A 21,023-nucleotide genomic window follows, 5' to 3' on the forward strand; every position below is an offset into this window, starting at 1 on the left:
CAGCATTCGCCAGTACAGCTCCACAGGGTCAGAACATGAAGGGATTAGACACTGCTCTACCCACCTTCAGTTCCATTCCCGGATCACTTTGTCAGTTTTGTAAAAAGGGAAAGCTTTCACCCTGAGAATCACTCGTGGGTCCTCACATTAATGCTGATTTTAGCATGGGTTTCTGTGCAGTTTATTACATAGGGCCGTGAACGCGCAGGTTTCACTTAGTGATTTTCTATGCACATCTCATTTGCATATGCACCCTTTATTACATCACATGAGGCGCCTGAATTTGTTGCACGCTCTAAAATAAATATGTGCTGACAACTAGTGCCGATTTCACCATGGATCTTATTTCATTGGCTCCTATGTGTGCAAACATATTATCCACTGAATATATCAAAACAAATATACATTTATTTTTTCATTACAAAAGTGGGGCAGGGCCAATGCCATTGGCAGGCAAAACGAGCACCTACTTGGGGATCAAGCCAAAGGGTGCAGGAAGATAGTGGGATAGTGGGACAAGCTAGACATCTCTAAACCTGCAGGTGTGCTCTTTGGGCTGGCCAATTGTATATCCTCCAACGTGGAGGCGGGAGCGCCAAGACTAGCCGGGGGTAAGGGGGCAATATTCGTGAGAAGGGGTTCGCCAATCTCAACCCTAGGTTCCTAGCCCAGGGTAAAGTATTCCCCAGCTAGGCAACTATGGTTCCTTACTAGCGCAAAGTCCATAGATAAAAAACACCCGTTGACTTTGTCCCAATGTGGGCACTCCGAAAATAGCCCTCCTTTATGAAGGTCCCTTTCTGCTTTGGGGAAAAATTCTTAGTACAAAGATCCTTTACGAGGTGTGCTCTTTAAAATTGTTCCCTGATCTCTACAGGTTTCCATAGCCCCTTCCAAGAAATTTCGTTGGAATAACTGTGGGCGACATCCTGATTTTACTGGATATTTAGCTGCATTAAATCAACTAAAAAATAGTACACGCATCCAAGCCTCTAGCATAACACACCCCTTATCTCTCTTCTGTCTGTTATTTCGCACATCCGACTTGCGGCAGTGGCGAGAGGGCGGCACCGTTCCATTGACCCGGAAACGGAAGTGGCTCTGTGTAGTGAAAGGTCGCCGGTGAATGGTGACGTTTCTAATGAGAGCGGAGCGAGTTGAGGAGAGGGTGGAAGTTGACAGTTGTAGACGAACGGAGATTGCAGGGCGGCGGTGGAGAAGGACTCACCGTAGCTTTTCCTATTCCCCTGTGACGGGAACGGTTGTCGTTGGGAGTGGGTTGGCTCTGAGCTCCCCTCCGGAGGCGGGGCTGGAGCGGCGGCTCGCCCGCCTCAGGAGCAGTCTGACGGGAATTTTCTCGGTAAGAACTGTGGTGTTTATGTTCCTTGTCTGGTACAGAGCGGAGGACGTATTCCCGGCCGAAACTGTATTGGAAGAGCCACAGAAGCTTCTGAATTTGTTCCTCTAGACTGCCAGGGCAGCTGGTAATAGTCTTGCCCGTCTGGACACACATTACGTTTTTCCCGGTCTCTTCCGTTGTATGTGAATAACCGGGACATAGCTGCTTCTCACATTCGAGATACACAGGTAGAAAGACCTGGGCCGTTTGCTGTTAACTTGCAGTCCGGTCTACTGGCAGAACCCGACAAATCCTAATTAAAAAATGTTTTCCATATTGCTCACTCCTAGACGTAAGCAATGGAGACACCCAAGTCTAACGATAATAATTTATGGACGTGTTCTCCAGAAACTTGTCCAAACCTTATTTTTAAGACTCTATTATGCTACTAACGTTTTGACCGCAATCTCTGGCTGCGAAATTAATTAGCTTAATTGTGGATTGAATGAAAGAACACTTGTTTAGGCTTGTTCTAAATCTTCCAGTTAGTTTCATGGAGTGTCTTAGTTTAAGTACTATTTGCTAGACTAGATAACTGTTCTCTATTAACTTCTTCCAAACCACTTGTAATTCTATAAATCTCTGATATCCCCCCTAAACCTTTAATTCTCCAAGCTAATGAGCCCTAAACGGTTTAGCCTTTCTTCACAGAGGAGCTGTTTTGTCCCCTTTATCATATTTGTTGCCCTTCTCTGAACCTTTTCTACTTCTGCTGTTTTTTTGTTTTTGTTTTTTTTAAAAGATGTAGCAACCAGAGCTTCACACAATACTCAAGATGTGGTTACGCCATGTATCAATACAGAGGTAGCATATTCCCTGTTTTGTTTGCTATTCCTGTCTGATAAATCCTAACGTTTTATTTACTTTTCTGGCATTTTATTTATTTTTTTTATTTATCATCCATAATGTCTCAAAGTTCCTTTTTCTTGAATGCATAAATAATTAGAATTATTTTCCCTATGTGCATCTCTTTACACTTTTTCACATTCAGTTTTATCTACCATCTAGATGCCCAGGCTTACAAAGTCCTTCTGAAATTCTTCATAATTTGCTTGTCGTTTAACTGCTTTGAATAACTTTGTATAATCTGCAGATTTGAGTGCCTCATTGCTCCCTTTCAAGATCATCAATGATTGTTAAACAACACTGGTCCCAGTACAGATACAAGAGGCACTCCACTATTCTCACACACTTTTGGGAAAACTGATGGTTTAGATTCTCACTGCTTCATATCTTCCTATAAAAAAATAGGACATTGCCCCCTATCCTATGACTCTTTAATTCCCGAGGAGTCTGTCTTGTGGGACTTTGTCGGATGCATTCCAAAAATCCAGATAAATTATATCTACGTCTGCCTTACCTACCTGTTTGTTTACATTTTCAAAACATTATAATAGTTTGATAAGGAATTTCTCTCTCTTGCCAAAACCATGTTGACTCTTTCCTGTTAAGCCATGTTTGTTCATATGCCCAATAATTCTTTTCCTAGCTATGCTGCTACCATTTTGCCTGGCACCAACATCAGGCTTACTGTCGTAGTTTTCTGGATCACTTCTGGAGCCCTTTTTAAAAATTGACATTACATTGGCTACCTTCCAGTCTTCAGGTAGAGTAGTATATTTTAATAATAGGCTATAGCATGAGTAGGTATCGCTGGCCCTCGAGTGTCACAAACTGGTCTGGATTTCAGGATATCAGTAATGAATGTGCATGAAAGATATTTGCATACACTGCCTTAATTGTATGCAGCTATCTCATGCATATTCATTGCGGATATCCTGAAAACCAGACCAGTTTTTGTGGCATTTGAGGACTTGTTGCCTACCCATGGGTTACATGTTACTAGTGGCAGATCTGCAGTTTTACTTTGAAGTGCTGAAAAAAGTGCAAAAAGTGGAATATAAATCTAAATAAAAAAACCAAAAACACTCTGGGGTGAATACTGTTACGCTCCGCGGCCACAGATAGCTGTGACCTCTCTTGCTCATCTCCTTTTTCTCTGCTTTGGCTCCGTTGGGCGAATCCGCGGCCTCTGCCAGCCACCATTGACCTTCCTGCCTCCATTCCTGGGCCCACCTGAGCAGCATGGATGCCGCCGACCGCCATTTTACCCTTGGGGTTCCCTATGCACGCGCGCACACGCCCGCTCCCAGGCCTGCTTTAACCACGTCATGGCAGGAACCTCGGGGGCGTCCCCCTCAGATGACATCACTCATCTTAGATACTTAAGCCCGTCTACTCTCAGTCTCTGGGCCAACCCTTTGGAACAGCATGCCAGTAGACCTACGCCAAGAGGTATGCCATAAAACATTCAAACGAAAACTCAAAACATGGCTTTTCACTAAGGCCTATTCATAGCGCTCTTCACCTCAACATACCTATAGTGCTTCTCAACGCTATCCTTTTTACTGACTTTATTCTCCCCCTTCCCACACAACCGTTCATCCTCCTTTCCCTCCCCCCTCAATGCACCACCTTCCCATATCCCCACCCCCGACAGATCCTTCAGTTCTAAATACTTGGTGTCTCATACGATGTCTATCTCTCACAATCGCATTTATCTTGTAAACTTAACAATTATGTCATGACTTATATAACTCAAATGTATATATTGTAAATAGATCCTTGCCATCTCCCCCTTCCCTCCTCCCCCTCCCCCCAATCTTTCCCTCCTGCTTCCGCACCCAAACATTTCTCCCAATGATATCCATATTTATCTATATTTACCAATAACCACTAGCTAAGTTTCTACTTTAGAAACTAGGCTTAATGTAGGCTTAATTTTTGTAGTTTTATTCACTGTTCTCTTATAAGTTCTATGTAAAGCTCTTGTTGCTGAATTTGAAGTTCTATTGTAAACCGATCTGATGTTTCTTTACAAAGTTCGGTATATAAAAGCCACAAATAAATAAATTAAGCCCGCTGGCCAAGACAGCTGATGACTTGGCAACGAGTTCATCGTGCTGAATCCACCTTCTCTCGCTTCAGTGCTTATTGCGGTTCCTGCTTCCATAGTGTGAGACTACCGGGTACCCGCTCCTGGGGGGCCCTCCCTTGTCTCTCGGCTATCCGCTCCTCGGAGGGCCTCTCACGCGGACTCCTGCTTGCCTAGCTTCCCACGGAACTACTACTTGTCTTCAGTCACTATTAGTAACCATGCTATGGACCACTGCTGTGATATCTACCTTTAAATCCTCTCCGGTGTACCCCGCTCTGCGGACCATTGCAGTGATATTGCTAGAGGAACCCTCTCCGGGTCATCCCTGCTCTGTGGACCTGTGCTGTGATATCGTTAGAGGAATCCTCTCCAGTGTACCCCGCTCTGCGGATCACTACAATGATCCTTACCAAGGAACCTTCTTGTGTACCATCTCTATGGACCCCGTGTAACTTCAGTGACTGTACTTTCGCTCTGCCCCCCGCTCCTTGGGTAGTGCCGTGCCTATTGCCTGACTCCAGTTCTCAGAGCTGAGTCTGACATCAGCATCTATGCTGTCGCTCCGTGGCCCGTCTTCAGGGGTCACTCTCTCCTTCTCTGCCTCTGTATATTATCCTGCAGCCGATGGTGAGGCTCAGGGGCTCCTCCCCTGGGCGGTACCATCCCTCACCTCGACCAAAGGGCTCACATACCCACAAATCCTAACAAATACCATCTGGTCCTAGTGATTTGCCACTATTTAACTTGTCACTATGCTCTAATAGGTTCTTCAGTTGTTTTTTCAGTTCCTCTGGCTTATCACCTTCAAAGAATGGTTTCAGTGTGGACATCTCTTGAGGATAGGCTGATGCAAATGTGTTTTTCTGCAATATCCTGGTCTTCCTTGAGTGGTCCTTTTACCCTCACATAGGTACAGTAACATGCATGTAACATAGAACTACTGAAGAAAATGAAGTTTTATAGGTTGTGATTTTGACTTAAAAACGATGTGGTAGTATATGAACTTTGAAGCGCTCACAGATCTCTTTCGATGTCATAATATAACTACATAGGAAGAGAATATGACTGTAGGTAAAGACTGTAAGACCTATCTAGTCTGCCCAATTTAATTCTTGTTGCATTGCCTTAGGTCCTTAGTTGATCTCGTGTCCCATTTATTTCCTTGTGACTAAGGACCTTTCTGCACTAATACCAGACATTTTTTAAACTTTGTATTTAATCAAAAGTAAAAACTGTTGACAAAAATTACATCAAATTAGACACAAGATTGTATACATAATTCAAGCAGCCATGAAACCCTCAAAGCAAGTAACATATCAAGAATAAAGACAAGAAAATAGAAAAGGAATAGACAAAGAGATTATCAAGAACCATCCCAGTACAGCCAGAACATTCCCTATGTAGCATCATCTTTCTGTTTTTTTTTTCTCCCATATAGAATAAGTCTTTCAATAATAGCAGTTTTTCCAACATACAGGCCAATACAGTATAGTGCGCTCCAGCGGATTGTACTGTACAGCGGAGCGCACTGTAACCCGCGTTTGGATGCGCGTTTTCGACACGCTCGCTTTACCCCTTATTCAGTAAGGGGTAATAGCGTGTCAAAAATGCACGTCCAATCCCCCCTCCCCCGAAACTAATGGCGCCCACAACATGCAAATGCATGTTGATGGCCCTATTAGTTATTCCCGCGTGATTCAGTAAGTAAAATGTGCAGCCAAGCCACACATTTTACTTTCAGAAATTAGCGCCTATCCAAAGGTAGGCGTTAATTTCTGCCAGCGCCGGGGAAGTGCACAGAAAAGCAGTAAAAACTGCTTTTCTGTGCACCCTCTGACTTAATATCATGGCGATATTAAGTCGGAGGTCCCAAAAGTTAAAAATAATTATAAAAATTTAAAATCGGCTCGAAGGTTGAAAACAGGACACTCAATTTTGCCGGCGTCCGGTTTCGGAACCCGTGGCTGTCAGTGGGTTTGAGAACTGACGCTGGCAAAATTGAGCGTCAGCTGTCAAACTCGCTGACAGCTGCTGCTCCTGTCAAAAAAGAGGCACTAGGGATGCGCTAGTGTCCCTAGTGTCTCTTTTTACTGCGGGCCCTAATTTGAATTTTTTTTTTTTTTTTTTTTTTAGTGAATCGCGTGCACGGGAGAGCGGGCGCTCACCCGCGCTCCCGCAGCTTTTACTGTATCGGCCTGATAGTAGGAAGGAGATCTCAGGCTTTTTTTTTTTTTTTTTTGAAGTATTACTAATCTTGTCTTTACCACTTCCAGTAGGAAACTATTCCCTATAGTTGCAATCCTTTTAGGGAAGAAATATATTCTTAGTCCTAAGATTCTGAACCCAATATCATGACATCTTGTTTGTTTTCCAATGAAAGTTAGCTTCTTGAGCATTATTTATATCTTTGAGATACTTGAATGTCTTTGTTCTTTCCCCTGTTTTTTCTCTCTTCTAGGTTATACATAATAATTTTAACCAGATAGAAAATATTATGCAAACAAACTAACCCATTGGGTGGGTAAGTTTAGGGGCAGTGATGTTTTTAACTGAGTGTAACAGCTTGAGTTTACTATGCATTGGGGCTGATGCAATACAGTGGGCTCAGCTGAGCACACTGTTTAACCCCCTGTCGGATGCGGGTTAAAAAGGTGCTAATGCATTAAGGGGATTAGTGCTTATTTAACACGCATCCACCGCAGAGTGAATGAGTTAGCGCTCATCACATACAAATGCATGTGAATGAGGCTATTAATCATTCACTTCAAATGAAAAAAATTAAATGTGTGTCTCGGATGCACATTTATCGCTCAGCTATTAACACCTGCCTGGAGCAGGCGTTAATAGCTGAGCGCACTGAAAAATAGTACAGAAAAGCAGAAAAAACTGCTTTTCTGTACTTTTTTCAAAGTGAAAAAAAAAAAGTAAAATAAATCTCTGCTGGCCGCTTTGAAGCGGGTGCTGAAAAGTCAGCGCCCGCTTTCCGCGAATAATATTGCATCTGCCCCATTGGTTGGTAAGCTACACTGCTCCTTACGAGATATCTTATAATAAAATTGAAAATGTATTTTTTACCTTACTAGCTATTGGTATTCAATGTTTTACTAACTCCCCCTACAGCCTCTGTAGGGGCCACTTGTAAGACCTTACCTTTTAATTCTGGAGGTCATAACAAAAAAAAGAGAGAGAGAATGATGGTACTCCAGAGCAGAGCTGCCACCATGGCCCTGAATTTGCACCACAAGTCTTATAAGTTGAAACGTAAGAAACTAAATATGTAATCTCGCATATAATAAGACTGAATTCTTGTAATTTATGATTTCTTGTAAATTGAGCTCAGAAGGCATAAATAGAACTCGACCTTTAACATAAGAAAATGCCATACTGGGTCAGACCAAGGGTCCATCAAGCCTAGCATCCTGTTTCCAACAGTGGCCAATCCAGGCCATAAGAACCTGGCAAGTACCCAAAAACTAAGTCTATTCCATGTTACCATTGCTAATGGCAGTGGCTATTCTCTAAGTGAACTTAATAGCATACTTTTTAGTATTTCAACTAATGTAATGACTGCACCGATTAGACTTGTAGAAATAGAATTAATCTCATTGTGCTATAATTACTTTCTATTTCTTCACCACCACCAATCAGTCTGTCTCCATAGAAAACCCCCTCAAAGCACCCTTACGAGGCATTATAGCCTCCTTTTTCTCCAGATTATACTTCTGTTTATGCACCCTAGCATTACTCTGGCCATTGCTGCTTTGTACTGTTTTGCTACCTTCAGGTCATCAGAAATGATCTCTCTGAAGTCTCCTGGCAGATATATTTCACCCCCAATTGCATATTGCTGTCCCAGATGAATGACTGTACTTCGTTGTATTGAAACTTTTCTGCCAAGCACTTGACCATTCTTTGAGCTTTCTTAAAACATTCCTCATTCTGTCTACTTTCTCAAGGGTGTCCATTCAGATACAGATCTTAGAGCCTGATTTACTAAGGCTTTTTTCCTACTCTGTATGTATAGAACAAAATGCTTAGTAAAGCAGGCCCTTAGTGTCATCTGCAAAAAGACAAACCTTTCCCGCTAACCCCTCTGAAATATCGCTTTTGAAGATATTTATTTATTTATTTTTATATACCGACATTCGAACTGAGATATCATATCTGTTTACATTCAGGTACTGTAGGCATTTCCCTATCCCCAGAGGACTTACAATCTAAGTTTTATACCTGAGGCAATGGAGGGCAAAGTGACTTGCCCAAGGTCACAAGGAGCGACAGCGGGACTCGAACACTGGTCTCCTGGTTCATAGCCCACTGCTCTAACCACTAGGCTATGTAACAGAAAGAAGTCTGGGATAGATCCCTTATACACTCCACTTATCACCCTTCTTTCCTCAGAATGACCTCCATTTACTGCCATCTTCTGTAATCTGTCAGTTTGTAATCCATTCCACCATCTTGGGGTCCACCCCAAGTTGCTTTTTTTTTTTTTTTTTTTTTTTCTGAGCCTCCTAAGCAGGATTGTATCAAAAGCTATGCTGAGATCAATTATATCACATCCAGAATGCATACTTAATCTAATTCTCTGGTTACCCAATCAAACATAAGATTTGTTTGTGATTTTCCTCCTGTAAAACCATATAGGACCCAGGGCAGTATCTTGCTGAATTCTGGATACTTCACTATCCATATTAACATATCAAATGACAGATATAAATTTAAAATGGCCCACCCAGTCTGCCTGCCTGAGACTTGTCTACTTTGAGGTGATATGCATGTAAATTACCATATGCAGCCTAACATCAAATGTCCCTTCCTCCCTCATGTCTCTTACCTAACCTATCAATACTTTTTCTATTACTGCCCTCCAAATCTGTTCCAAGCATGCCCAAAATCCATTAGTGATGGCCAATACCAACTCTGCTATTGGAAAAATGACTTTCCTGATAATTTTGTTTTTCTTAGTGTAGACATATGGACTCAGTTCCAGTGGGTTTATGCTCCCCTGCCAGTAGATGGAGAAGGAGCAAGCTGATGTCGCATTATATGTCTAACCTTGCAGTGACCCCAGCTTGCTAGTATACTCTTCAAACGCAACTATGGACAGACTAGCAAAAAATTTGATTAAAAACAGGTAGCTAGAACTGTACTTAACCAATTATAAACACTGAACTCATGTAAGATTCTAGGTACCCAAGCTAGGGACTGGATGAACACTTACCAGTAATCCCTTGGGACCCAGAGTTCCATAGAAGGACTATTGACGCACTCATGCAGCAGCAGAGGGCGGGAAGCTGAGTCCATCTGTCTACACTAAGAAAAACAAAATTATCATGTAAGTAATTTCTCTATTTCCTAGCGTGTAGACAGATAGACTCAGGACCAGTGGGATGAACCAAAGCTGCTCCCCAACGGGTGGGAGGCTACCTGCAGTCCAGTCACCACCGCAAGTGCAAAGGCTGCATCCTCCCGGGCCTGCACATCCAGACGATAAAACCTGGAAAAAGTGTGTAAGGAGGATGACATCACAGCTTGGCAGAAAGCAACAGGAGACAACAAACTAACCTCCGCCTATGACACTGCTTGAGTCCTAGTTGAATGAGCCCTAATCAGAGTAGGCAATGGCTTTCCATCATCCACATATGCGACTGTGACTACCTCCTTAATCCAACGAGCTATGGTAGCCTGTGAAGCAGGACTGCCCTACTTATTCCCGCCATGGAGAACAAACAGATGATACATCTTTTGAAAAGGTTCAGAAACCTCCAGATACTGCACAACAAGTCGCTTGACATCCAAGGAGCGCAAGAAGCGATACTCCTCCGCATCCCTGACTTTATCCAGGGATAGCAAGGAGATGGACTGATTCAAATGAAAGTCCGAGACTACCTTGGGCAAGAAGGATGGAACAGTAAATGGCTGTAACACTGCTAAACGAATGGCTACTGGGAAGACTAGGCCTGTATCTCAGAAATTCAACATGCTGAACATATAGCCACCAAGAACAGTCTTCAAGGTCAACAACTGCAAGGAAAGGCTAAGCAGCGGTCGGAACTTAGGGCCCGCCAAAAATTCCAGCACCAAGTTAAGACTCCACAAAGGAACCAGTAACCTCAAGGGAGGCTTGAGAAACTTCACTCCCTTCAAAAAAAAACCCAAAAAAAAACAGGCCACATTAGGATGAGACGATAAGGAAACACCATTCACTCGGCCTCTGAAACAGGCAAGAGCCGCAACCTGCACCTTCAAGGAATTAAGGGTTAATCTTTTATTCAACCCATCCTGCAAAAAATCCAGAATGAGGGATCTTAACTGAACGAGGAAGAACATCCCACTCCTCACACCAGGCCTTAAAAAAACTCTCTAAACCCCCACTTAAGCCAAGGAAGTGGAGAGTATGGAGGAAGGTGGCAATCATCGCAGAGGAATAACCACGCTTTAACAGGCGAGCCCTCTCAAGAGCCAAACTGTACCGAATCGCATCCTCGTGAACAACCAGTCCTGCTGTAACAGATCTATGTATGGCGGAGGGCAAAGAGGGGGGGGTGTCTCCACTAGGAGTCTTTGCAAATCTGCATACCACGGATGCCTGGACCAGTCTGGTGCCATCAGGAGTACTAGCCCCCTGTGGCCTTTGATCTTGTGAATTATCCTGCCCAGCAATGGCCACGGAGGGAAAGCATAAAGCAATTTTCAAATAGTACTCCAGGAGAGATCCAGAAAACTAAGGATCAGTGGAGCCTGACATTGGTGCTGGACAAAATAGAGGCAATTCTTAAGAACAGAGTTATTCGTCATATGGACAGACATGGCTTAATAGGGTAAGAGCCAACATGGATTCAGAAATGTAAACCTCGCCTTACCAATCTACTAGATTTTTTGAAGGTGTAAATAAATATGTAGTTAATAGTGAGCTGGTCGATTTATAGTGTATATAGATTTTCAGAAAGCATTTAACAAAGTCCTAGTTGAGACTCCTCAGGAAATTAAAAAGTCACTGGATTGTCAGCTGTGTCCTGCTGTGGGTTGTTAACTGCTTAAAAACCTGAAACAGACTAGGACTAAATGGTCAGTTTTCTCAATATAGAGAGGTGGATAATGGAATGCCCTAGGCATCTGTATTAGAATCACTATTGTTTAACTTATTCATAAATAATATGGAAAAGGGAGCTACAAATGAGGTGATCAGATTTGCAGATGACACAATTATTCAAAGCTGCTAAAATGTGAGCAGACTTTGAGGAACCGCAGAAAGACTTTGCTGGTCTGAAGAACTGGACAGAGATCTGGTTGTTCTCACAGGACAAGCAGGATGGTAGTCCTCACATATGGGTGACATCAGGATGGAGCCCAATCACGGAACACTTTTGTCAAAGTTTCTAGAACTTTGACTGGCACCTACTGGGCATGCCCAGCATGGAACCAACCCTGCATCCAGCAGGGATCCCCCTTCAGTCTCTTTTTTTTTTTTTCCCACACAGCGGTAGCCACGGGGGTTAAGGAACTCTCTGGAGATTCCTGACAGGAATTTTTCCTCACGGGACTTCTTTCCAAAATTTCAAAGATTCTACCCCATAGAGGTCCCCGTAGAGATTCCGTAGTCCACGGTCATAAGGTAAGGCTTTACCCTCATTTGCGGTCTATTCCCGTCGAGTTTTCCCTTCGGTGTTTACTGGCCATTGACCACACCGTGGCTAAATATTTGTTGAAGCCATGGCGTCGGGTTTTCGTCGGTGCCCTGATTGTCCTCGGACAATGGCCATGACAGACCAGCATAGGGTTTGTGTGTTGTGTTTGGGGTCGGACCATGACGTCTTCTTAACTTGAACCAAATGACACTGAAGGGCCGTAAGGCCCGCTCAGAGAAGATGGTGTTTCTTTTTCAGGCAAAGCCACAGATTCCATCAAGCGCTTCGACATCGTCTGAGCCGGTGCCATTGACCTCTCGCCAGCAGCGGGACACCGGTGCTGCCTACCCGGCACCAACTACTCTGAAGGCATCAACTTCTTCCTCTTCGGCTCCGGAGAAGGACAGAGGAAAACATCATGAAAAGCATAGACACAGTCATCGGAAGGCTCAGTGTGGTGATCCAGGCAAGCCCTCGGCGTCGACAGAGCCACCAACAAAGAAATCCCGTCCAGCGAAGGCCCCATCCTCCTCTGTGACTGGGTCACCGAGGCGTTCCCCCACCTTCATTGGTGCCAGGAGCCGCGACTCCACTTTCACCGGTGGACCTTCCGGCTACACCAGTGCTGCTTCCTACTCCAGAGCTGGGATTGCGCGCCCCAGGCTTCCGCAAGGAATTGGATCGGATGATCCAAGAGGCCATCAGAATGGCACTGCAGGGCTTCCAACCTCCAACGCCGGCACCGATGCCAGCCCTAGTTGCCGACCCGATTCCCACGGCGCTCGCACCGCTACTCAGGCTGGATGCGTTGATCGGTACCCTTCCACCGGTGGAACCGAGGATACCGGTATGTCCAACACCTTCCACCTCGATTCCTTTGTCATTGGAGGACGAGGAAACACAGAGGCCGGAACCTATTCCCGGGCTGTCTGGGATCTTGCCACCGACTCGCCCATCGATGTCACATATTCCATCGGTACCCATCCTGCCATTGATACCGCATCGTCCTCAATCGATGCCGTCTGTGCCTAGGCCTGATCCATCAGGAATAGCACCATTACTTCCCTCTGGACCGATGATTCTTCCCAAGATACTGATGATCTATCTTCAGAGCCATCTCCCCCTTAAGAGAGAAGATGTTCTCCTCCAGAGGACCTGTCCTTTATTCATTTTATAAAGGAAATGTCTGAAACCATACCATTCCAACTTCAGACAGAAGAGGACTCCAGGCACAAGATGCTGGAAGTGCTCCAATTCGTAGATGCACCCAAGGAGATCATGTCCATACCTGTTCATGAAGTCCTCCTGGACTTGCTGAAGAAGAATTGGGGGCATCCAGGCCCTGTACCACTGGTAAATCGAAAAACAGTTGCCACCTACCTTGTAGAAACAGCCCTTGGTTTCCAAAAACCAGAGCTGGATCACTATTCTGTGGTTGTAGAGTCAGCCCAGAAAAAAGCACGACGTTCTAAGCCTCATTCTTCCATACCTCCAGGGAAAGAACAGAGGTCCCTGGATGCATTTGGCCGTCGTGTTTTCCATGGCTCAATGCTTATTTCTCGCATTGCTTCCTACCAGTTATACATGACCCGGTATAACAGAGACCTATTCAAGAAGATCCAGGTTTTCTCTGAGTCTTTACCCGACAGCTTTAGGATCAACTCAATGCCCTGGCTCAGAAGGGGCTAGATGCTGGCAAGCATGAGGTCTGCGCTGCCTATGACATTTTTTTGACACTGCTTCTAGGGTGTCCCGCAGTGGGGGATTAGTGTACGAAGATGGGCCTGGCTGAAGTCCTCTGACTTAAGTGTTATTATTTGTAAGGTTTTGGGTGGACCCTTGGACACTGTGGCAGCTGACCACGCCCATGGGGGGAAGTCCCGTGAGGGGCCACAGGTCAGGCTCAGCTTTGGGACACACAACACAGTTGCCAGAGGTGGCAATAGTGAGTAGAGGTGAAGCCCGGCTGAGCTAGGGTTCCTCAGGATACTGGAACAGCAATTTCCTCTATGGCTGTGCTGTAGTGGAGAAAACTGAGATAGTGAGTACAGTAGAGCATACACAGAGTTCTGGTATAGAGCCTGGTTGGTAAAGTTACTCACACAGTGGTTTCTCCCGGAAGGTGACACAGAAGCTGGAATACAGGCAGGCCCTCGAGGAGCGAGTACCTGGTTCCAGGGAACAGCTCTGAGGAGATAAAGCTGGTAACTCACTGATGTAAGCAGCGGTTTCTTCCAAGCAGAAGAGAGAAGTTCAGGCAGCGAGTTAGGGAACATGGGCCCTCGAGGAGCAAGTACCGGTTCCTGATAGTGACCTGAAAGAAATGAGAGGCCCCCGAGGAGCGGGTGCCCCATTAGGATAAAGTCCAAAAGTTGGAGGCAGAGTAGCTAGGTACGGAGAGCGAAGCCCATCCATAAGGAGTTCCTTTGCTAACTTGATTAGCTAGCAAAAAGTGTAGGATTTTTGTATCTGGGATGCATGATGTCATCACAGGGGGACGCCCCTGAGGTTCGCGCCAGAGAGAGAATAAGAAGTAGGGCTGAGTGGTGCGCGCGCCCTATGGTACCTGGACAACATGGCAGGATGCAGCGCCCAAGCTGGACCGGGGACGCCAGAGAGGACGGCAGGCAGACGCACACCGCGGCAGCCAGATGTCCGTCAACAGTGGGAGGAGTCGTAAAAACGGTACGATGGGCAGAGTGGAGAAGTCGGGCAGCGACAGTCGTAATATTAAGACCAGAAGTCCAGGAATGGTTGGCTGACTTGCCCTGCGCTGGAGATAATCTCTTCGGGGACAAAATCCAGGAGACTGTAGCACAGCTCAAAGACCACCATGAGAAGCCACGCCAGCTTTCAGTGCCTTCTGATTTCTCGTCCACCTCTAAAAGGACATTCCGAAGAGACTCTAAGCAGCTGTCCTTCAAGCCATGGAGATATTATTGTCCTGCTTCTCGGTCGTCCCTCCAGACCTTACCAGAAAGGTCAGACCAGACAATCCCGGTCTCAGAAAACTCAGCCAGCTCTCCACCGGGTCCAGCTGCTGGATTTTGACTTTTTGCTGGAGAGCATAAGCCAACCTCCTCTACTGTCCGTACCTGTCAGCGGTCGGCTGTGCCACTTCGCCAACGAATGGCACACGATCACTTCAGATCAGTGGGTACTCGCTGTACTGACTCAAGGTTACCACCTCAATTTCCTGACTGTACCGGCAGCCTCCCCACCTTGGCTGACATGGGGATCATCCGACCACTCCTCTTTTCTGGAGGAGGGAGGTTTCAACCCTCCTGAAGTCCCGGGCGATAGAACCAGTGCCCCTCTCCCAGCAGGGGCAGGGGTTCTATTCCCGGTATTTCCTTATTCCAAAAAAGTCAGGGGGCATTCGTCCAATCCTGGAGCTGCGTGCCTTAAACAAGTATCTACAGAAGGATAAGTTCAGGATGGTAACCTTGGGCTCTCTACTTACTCTTCTGCAAAGAGGAGATTAGCTTTGTTCTCTGGATCTTCAGAATGCATACACACATCCCGATCACTCTGTCTCACCGCAAATTCCTTACATAAGAACATAAGAAATTGCCATGCTGGGTCAGAAGAAGAGTCCATCAAGCCCAGCATCCTGTTTCCAACAGAGGCCAAACCAGGCCACAAGAACCTGGCAATTATCCAAACACTAAGAAGATCCCATGCTACTGATGCAATTAATAGCAGTGGCTATTCCCTAAGTAAACTTGGTTAATAGTCGTTAATGGACTTCTCCTCCAAGAACTTATCCAAACCTTTTTTGAACCCAGCTACACTAACTGCACTATCCACATCCTCTGGCAACAAATTCCAGAGCTTTATTGTGCGTTGAGTGAAAAAGAATTTTCTCCGATTAGTCTTAAATGTGTTACTTGCTAACTTCATGGAATGCCCCCTAGTCCTATTATTCGAAAGTGTAAATAACCGAGTCACATCTACTCGTTCAAGACCTCTCATGATCTTAAAGACCTCTATCATATCCCCCCTCAGCTGTCTCTTCTCCAAGCTGAACAGCCCTAACCTCTTCAGCCTTTCCTCATAGGGGAGCTGTTCCATTCCCTTTATCATTTTGGTTGCCCTTCTCTGTACCTTCTCCATCGCAATTATATCTTTTCTGAGATGTGGCGACAAGAATTGTACACAGTATTCAAGGTGTGGTCTCACCATGGAGCGATATAGAGGCATTATGACATTTTCTGTTTTAATAACCATTCCCTTCCTAATAATTCCTAACATTGTTTGCTTTTTTGACTGCTGCAGCACACTGAGCCAACGATTTTAAAGTATTATCCACTATGATGCCTAGATCTTTTTCCTGGGTGTTAGCTCCTACTATAGAAGCTAACATCGTGTAACTACAGCAAGGGTTATTTTTCCCTATATACAACACCTTGCACTTGTCCACATTAAATTTGATCTGCCATTTGGATGCCCAATCTTCCAGTCTTGCAAGGTCCTCCTGTAATGTATCACAGTCTGCTTGTGACTTAACTACTCTGAAAGCACCTTTTAAGCTTTTAACCCGTACTCTCTACGGTAACACTCATTATTTATTTCCTGCCTTATCTTCTTTCCAGCTTGTCGCAAGCTTCCAAGTTCTCTTTCCCTGTTGATTGTAACTTTTCGACCTTTTTCCTACCTACTGTTATCTTTCGTTTTTTACTTAAATTGTTACTCCAGTTTTTTCCCTTGTTAAATGTAAACCGATCCGATATGGTTACCTACTATGAAGGTCGGTATAAAAAAACTGTTAAATAAATAAATAAATAATTTATCAGTCTGCTTGTGACTTAACTACTCTGAATAATTTTGTATCATCCGCAAATTTGATAACGTCACTCGTATTGTAACCGTCTCTAATCTCAGAAAGGAGGCCCAGACAACTGATCCGTAAAGATAGACTTTTATTGCCAGCAAGATGCAGTTAAGACAAAGGCTTAGTACAACTGCATGCCCCTCCCCTTCAGGAGCAGACTCTAATGCACTTTACAGTTCTTATCTTTTACACATGCGTTCTAAGCATTGCTGAGCAAGCATATTCCAGCTGAGGGGCTACGGACCCCCTCCTTAGACAACCTGGAACCTTCGTGAAACTTCTCCCATGTTCTGCAGGAGAGGCTGCCGGGACTTGCAGTTCTGGAAAGGAATTCACGAGTCTATAGTAATACAGCCCTTCACATAATACATCCATTGTTCTATTCTAGGTTACAGTGAAAGCTTATCAGAGAATAAGAACAGCGAAGCCAAAAAAAATGAAAATGTGCAATGTGCTGACAGAGAGTTTCTCAATGTCCTAATTACAGCTGTATTGTAGACTGTAAGTAAACCCGTCATGAAGTAGGGAATTCTGGTACATGAAGTCCTGTTTGGCAGGAGTTTCAGGTTGTCCTTTGTCAGGTTGAAGCCTTCAGACCCCTTCATTCCCCCCTTTGATACTTATCATTCTCTATGAAAAGTATCACACCATCACAACGCAGCTGTGGAGCTGAAAGAAACAGAAACAAGGAAAATTAGCAATTTGAGTTCTTAGAGGGCCCTAATTTCCCAAACAGTCCGATGGTTTCTTCACGGGTTTGAGACGGATGGGCCCTATTGGCTCCACCCCCCTTTGTAGCCCGAACTTGTCATGTATGGGAAGATGGCCCAGGATAAAACATCAGGATGGTTAAACAGGTTCTATAGGCTCAGAGGAATACATGTACAGTGACAGGAGCTGCGTGGCTGTTTCGCGTTCAGCAATGTCCTCCATCATCCAACGAAGGCGATTTGAGCAAGAAAGGAATAATTCAGGGTCCTAAAAGACAAAACAGAATTAAACTGGCTAGGATAACAAACGAGCTCTTAAATCCACCGATCATGGAAAACCAACCACGGAATCCGTTGGTCCAGTCCTAAGCACTATGCCATCTCGACCATGCGATCAGTGATGTCTTGGATAACCTTGCTTTGGTCATCTCCCTGTAAACAATTGGAAAGGTTAAATGTTCCACAAACCCTTCTTCCTGGGCCAGAGAGTAATCTAAAACCAATCTATTCTGGTACACTGCAGTCATAATTTTGGTATTTTGTTTTGCCCAGAGCGAAAGCAGTCGTTGGTGATGAGCTCCAGGACTGCCTGAAGCCTGATGATTCGATGCAATTAATACTGCTTGGAAGGGTTCCCGAGTTGCCCCTTTTTGCTGCTTCATCTGCTCTCTGATTTCCTTGACAATAGGGTTTGATTTCCTGGTGTGTGCTTTGCAATGCATTACAGCCACCTTGCGAGGTAGCCAAACTGCGTCTAGTAATTCACGTACTTCTGATGCATTGTTCAATTGTTTTTCTTCTGCAGTCAAGGAACCTCGTTCTTTGTATAATGTTCCATGTACTTGAATTGTAAGAAAGGCATATTTAGAGTCTGTATAGATATTTACAGTTTTTCCTTCTGCCAACTGCAGAGCTCGTGTAAGGGCAATTAGTTCAGCTTTTTGTGCAGACGTTCCTGGGGGAAGAGGTTGAGCCTCAATGATTTCATCTTCGGATACTACAGCATCTCCAGCAGAACGTATCCCATGAATGATTTGGCTGCTCCCATCAGTGAATAAAGTCCAAGCTCCTTGTCAGGGTTCATCCCTCAGGTCTGGCCTACTGGAATGTATTGTAGTCATGACTTCTTCACAGTCATGGGCAACTGGTTCAGGTACCGGCATAAGAGTAGCCGGATTCAAGTTTTTGCTGTCTTGTATTTGAATTTCAGGTGTTTCACACAGTAGGGCTTTGATACTTGACGAGACGTGAATTAGTCATCCATTTTGGTCCATGAGTTTCAAGTAGTCCTTGAATAGTTGAGGAGTTGTCACTTGCAGAGTTTGTCCAAATGTTAATTTAACGGCTTCAGGTATTAATAAGCATGCGGCAGCAATGCTTCGAAGACAGCCAGGCCATCCTTTAGCAACATTGTCCATTCCTTTTGACAAATATGCAACAGGTCGTTCCCATGATCCTAAAGTTTGAATCAATACCCCAATGGCCATGCCTTTTTTCTCATCTATGAACAAATGGAAGGGTTTCATTACATCAGGTAATCCTAGAGCAGGGGGTGAGATCAAGGCTTCTTTCAGTTGATGCAGATTTGCTAGTTCATGTCCCTCCCACTGGAAGGGATGAGATTCCGATTCTTTTCCTCGTAGTTTATCATATAATGGTTGGGCTAAAATTGCATAGTTAGCAATCCAAAGTCTACAGTATCCTGCGGCTCCTAGGAATGCACGAAGTTCTTTCTTGCAGGTAGGTACAGGTTGATCTCTTATAGAGCTTGTACGAGAGATTCCAAGTCAACGAGTGCCTTCTCTGAGACGAAAACCCAAATATTCTACTTTTATTTCATAAATTTGTGCTTTCTTTTTACTCGCACGATACCCTTTCGAGTACAAAGTTTTCAACAAGTATAGGGTTGATACCGCACATTCATGGTATGCTTCCCTAAATTTCAAGAGATCATCCACATATTGTACAACTGGCCCATGTGTGACCCGGTACATCTTCAGGTCCTTGGCCAGTTGCTCCAAGAACAGAGTGGGCGAATTTTTAAATCCTTGGGGTAGGCGAGTTAAGTATACTGCTGCTTTTCTCCAGTTTGCGCATTTTTCAAGTGAAGGCAAAAATTTTCTGACATTCCTCCGCTACAGGAACAGAGAAGAAAGCATCTTTGAGATCAATAACACTGTACCATTTGGAACTAGAAGAAACTTGAGCCAGGATTGAGTACGGATTTGGCACAAGTGCTACCAAATCTGCCACTTGAGTATTCACTTTCCTCAAATCCTGCACGGTTCTTGCTGGGATTTGGGCCATGATGGAATACGGGTTGGGACCAGAGCCACCAGGTCCATGATCTGGCTGTTGACCTTCTGCAGGTCCTGAACTGATCTGTATTCTGTGGAATCTGGTTTCTTTCCCGGCAACAGAGGCGTGTTCCACTCAGATCTGGTTGTTTCAGGTGTTTCTGGTCCGATTACTGCATCTGGCGGCATATGGCACGGGGTATTGGGTTTGGTTAACTATTTGGGCGCCTTGCTTTAGTTCGATCCAGACTGGGGGCGTTCACGACTAATCCTCCAGGACAAATCCCGTCTCTGTCTGATGGGGTGTCTTCTGGGTATTGACTGGTTGAGGAAGTAATCTCCATTTCTCCCTGAGGGGGCAGATGAGTATCACTGAATGGTCCCCGAAGGAGGCTTTAACTTCCCCTGTTGGTTGAAATCTCAGTGTGGCCTGTAGTTTACACAGCAGGTCCCGTCCGATAAGGGATACCATGGTCCCGTCTACTTGTATAGTTCATTCTTTCTGCAGAGGGGCAGTGAGTACCTAACCTGAGGCACCCACTATAGAAACAGTCTCTTTCGTCGGGGGGCCAATTGGTGCAGTCATGACAGATCGTTGGCCTCTGAGTCCAACAGGCCCCTGATTTTGTTGTGTTCCCTCGTGGATCTCCACCAGAGGGTCAGTGGGGATTCTTCCCTCCCGGTCTCTTCAGGCTGTATGCTCCTTGTCGCCTTCATGGAGTGCCTCAGGGATCTGTACTTGGACCGGTGCTTATATATATATATATATATATATCTATCCCTGAGGCACTCCACTGTTTACCCTTTTCCACTGAGAAAATTGACCATTTAATCCTACTCTGTTTCCTGTCTTTTAATCAGTTTGTAATCCATGAAAGGATATCACCTCCTATCCCATGACTTTTTTTAGTTTTCGTAGAAGCCTCTCATGAGGGACTTTGTCAGACGCCTTCTGAAAATCCAAATACACTATATCTACCGGTTCACCTTTATCCACATGTTTATTAACCCCTTCAAAAAAATGAAGCAGATTTGTTAGGCAAGACTTCCCTTGGGTAAATCCATGTTGACTATGTGCCATTAAATCATGTTTTTCTATATGCTTTACGATTTTGATCTTGAGAATAGTTTGCACTATTTTTCCCGGCACTGAAGTTAGGCTCACTGGTCTATAGTTACCCGGATCGCCCCTGGAGCCTTTTTTAAATATTGGG

At 44.7% G+C, this 21,023-nt stretch overlaps 1 protein-coding gene across 1 annotated transcript in view; it reads left to right on the forward strand.

The window, feature by feature from the left end:
- Nucleotides 1-1,083: 1,083 nt before the first annotated feature.
- Nucleotides 1,084-21,023, forward strand: part of SRP54 (signal recognition particle 54) — a 141,061-nt gene continuing 121,121 nt past the window's right edge. Inside the window, exon 1 of the mRNA XM_029598953.1 lies at nt 1,084-1,360. The gene's annotated coding sequence lies outside the window, so the exon portion shown is untranslated. The remainder of the gene's footprint in view (nt 1,361-21,023) is intronic.

The sequence above is a fragment of the Rhinatrema bivittatum genome, chromosome 4 (assembly GCF_901001135.1).
Source record: "Rhinatrema bivittatum chromosome 4, aRhiBiv1.1, whole genome shotgun sequence".
Lineage (NCBI taxonomy): Eukaryota > Metazoa > Chordata > Amphibia > Gymnophiona > Rhinatrematidae > Rhinatrema > Rhinatrema bivittatum.